Genomic DNA, 3,439 nt, shown 5'->3' on the forward strand with positions numbered 1-3,439 from the left:
TTTAAAAAAGAAGAAAGCCTTGTAAACCCAAACTTGAGCTACTCTCATCCCGTTAATAGGATTTCGAGTGTATGAGGTTGTTTGAAATTTTGCAGGATGACCGATCAAAATATGGAAGATTTTATGGCCGAAGGTGATCTACCGAAACCAACGATGAAACAAAAACTGGACCTAATTATGATGCAGCTTCAAGAGGAACGAAGAGAATGTCAAACTTTCCAAGCTCAATTGGCTAGTCTTCAATGATCTACTGCCGATCAAGATGGACCGCAACCTGAAGATATTATACGACGTATGATCGATGTGACACTTGAAGCACAATCTATTCAGAAAGAAACCAATATAAGTAAAAGAAATTTCAAATTTTGTAATTTCAATGGGTCATGCAATGGAAAGACTGTACTTGCTTTTATCAATCAATTTGATTATTATTTTCATAAAGAACAATATGCCGAAAAAGATAAAATTAAGTGTGTCACTAATCATTTAGTGGACAGAGAATCCCTATGGTGGACTGTTGTCCGCAAAAGCATTGATTGTCCTACTACTTAGGAGACTTTCCAAAAGAAATTTTTGTAGAATTTTCTTCCACCCCAATTCTACGAAAAAGCAATCAAATAGTGGGATCTTTTGCAACAAAGAGATCGCTAGCATATTTCACAACATACCGAGTGTTTTTGGAATGCTTTATTGCAACTTCAAATGCTCGAAGATGTGCTTGAGGTGACCCATAAGCGCAAGTTTATGTCTGGTTTGCTTGGTCACTTCTATTGAGAAGTGAACATGTTCAAGCCAACGACTCTCGAAGATGCAATTTCCTTGGCCCATGATGTTGAAGAAAAAATTCGAGAACAAGAGAAGTGACCACAACAATTCTCAAACAATGGTAACTTTGGTACAAAGCAGTTCAATTCTAATTTTCGAAGATTCAATCAAAACCGCTTTCTTCTATCTTCATTCCGTAAATCTTGGACACAACCCCCTGCTTTACCATCAGACACAAACCCAAATCCTAAGCCATCTCTTCAGCCAAATCCCAACATTCCTAAACTTCCCGCTATTACCAATAATGTTTCTAAATCCAAATCCATAGTTTATTATAAATGCCATCAACCTAGACATCTAGCAACGAATTGTCAATCCAAAAAGCCAACTGTTCACATCAACTATTTGGGAGCGACTGAAGATGAATACCATGAAGAAATGCTAGATTTCATGGAAGACGATGACGATAATTGCACTACTTCAAATACTTTACCAGGTATACCAAATCCCCATTCTTTATTAACGATAAAATGTCTTGTGCATGGTAAAGAAAAGACTGTTTTACACGATGATGGAAGTACACACGATTTTATTTCTGCAAAATTGGTCAAAGAATTGAATTTACATACTGTTTCCACTCATTATCACATCAAGGTTGCATTCTTAGGCACTAGATACAATGGAACACAAGAAGTGCATGACTTAGAAATTAAAATTGGTGATTATGTTGAACGTAGAAATTGTTAGCCTGCTCTATTTCAGTGTCAGTCTGTCATCTCCTGGTTGTGAGCTCCTGTCAGAGTCTGGCAGGAAACAGAGGAGCTCTGTCAGTTTAGGTGTTGCTATTTTTTGTGGCAATCAGCCTTTAGTGGCTGCTTTTTGGTGCAGTCGGCTAGTTTTGGCCAAGTCAGCCAGATTTTGGCCAATCGACCAGTTTTATGGTTGGAGGGCTATATATAGCAACCTCCCATCAGCCATACACATTGTTTTTTGCAAGTTCATCACAATCTCTCTCCTCTCCCACTCCGGCATTGGTTTTTCCTTTGTTTCCAACCTGATCTGGTGCCCTCACTAACGCTTCAGGCTGCGTACAGGAACTGATCAGTCCATTTCAGTGTATTCAGCATTCATTTCAGTCATTGCAGATTTTCTTCCTTCATTCTCTGCTTTATCTCTCTCTCTCCTTTGTGTTCGTGTTTCTTCTTCCCTTGTGCACTCTCACATGGTATCATCGCCTAACTGAGAGCACGGAGGATCTTCCCCGATAGAGAGACACCATCCCCTTCTTCTATTGTTGTTGATTTCTTCCCAACAGCCAAGGCGGCTCATATTGGAGGCTCTAGCTCTTGCGTTTGCTGCAGGAGATTGTTTCTGAGGCTACCACATCATCAACACTCCTCTCCTAGGTGCGTTTTCTACCAGGTGGCCATCCCTACATCTGGGCAACACTACTCCAGGCTGCGTTTTGTTGTTCTGGAGGTCGTTCCACCTTCTGTGGGCCCTTTTCTTGCAGGTGCCAATCTCCCAGGCTGCGTTTTGTACTCAACAGTTTCTGTCTAGGTGATCTTCATCAGACATCATTGTGTTTTGCAGATCCAGGTGTTTGTAGACATCCATAGCTTGCGTTTTGGTGGTTGGTGACCCTTCTACTGGTCATCCTTCGGCATCGGCAAAGATTTCTTTGGTGTATTTGGTGTTTGCAGATTTGGAAGTTGTCTTATCAGTTTTCAGGATTTAATGACTCAGAGGATAAGCTTCTTTCACATCATTCCTCTGAGCGGAGACGGGATTATCAGGAGTTTCGTGATCGGCGAGAGGAGTCTCCTCACACCCATCCTTCTTCAGTCCATGCATCTCAGAGGGTTCCATCTATAGTGAAGGTTCCATCGGTGAAGACTGCTTCAGATGTCCGGATGCCTTCCTTGATTCCCTCGATACAGGTGCCCATACTCCCTTCCTTTCTAAAGGAAGACAAGTTGGATGGTTCCAAATATTCCCTCTGGTCATGCAAGGTGGAGTGCATCCTCGATACATTCGACCTATGGGAGCTTGTTTCTTCACCCATCGACCGTCCCCCCGTGGATTCGTCCGATGGAGGTTCTATGGACCGTGTCGCCTTGTGGGATAGGCTCAACTCTAGAGCCCGTTCCTTTCTCTTTATGAGTCTTCACGACTCGATTCTTGTTCATGTTCACAGGTTAAAGACGGCGGTGGAAGTGTGGAAGAAGCTTGCGTCTTTGTACCAACATAAGACATTCGCCCACAAGATTTCTTTGGAGAAGAAGTTGGGATGCTCAATCTTGATGATTCTTCTTCCATGAAGGAGCACATCACGAAGATGGAGGACATGCAAAGCGAGCTAGCCTCTCTTGGTCCGATGATTTCATCTGAGGATATGGCGACGATTCTCTTAACTCAGCTGCCATCTTCCTAGTATGATGTCTTCTACACCAGCCTCATCACCTCGAGGACCCGCGAGAAACTTCTATGGGAGGAACATTTCCCACTTGTCTTGGAGCATGACGAGCGTCTCAGAGAGGTGGGTACCAGTGGCTCCACCAAGGCTTTTACTACAGATACCAGTGGCAGCAATAAGAAGAAGCAACAAAAGGAGAAGGCCAAGGACAAGAAGGAGGAGGACAAGAAGGATGTGAAGGAGAAGAAGCCCAAGTGC

The sequence above is a fragment of the Lygodium microphyllum genome, chromosome 22 (assembly GCF_053477565.2).
Source record: "Lygodium microphyllum isolate KBCC chromosome 22, Lygodium_microphyllum_v1.1.10, whole genome shotgun sequence".
Classification (NCBI taxonomy): domain Eukaryota; kingdom Viridiplantae; phylum Streptophyta; class Polypodiopsida; order Schizaeales; family Lygodiaceae; genus Lygodium; species Lygodium microphyllum.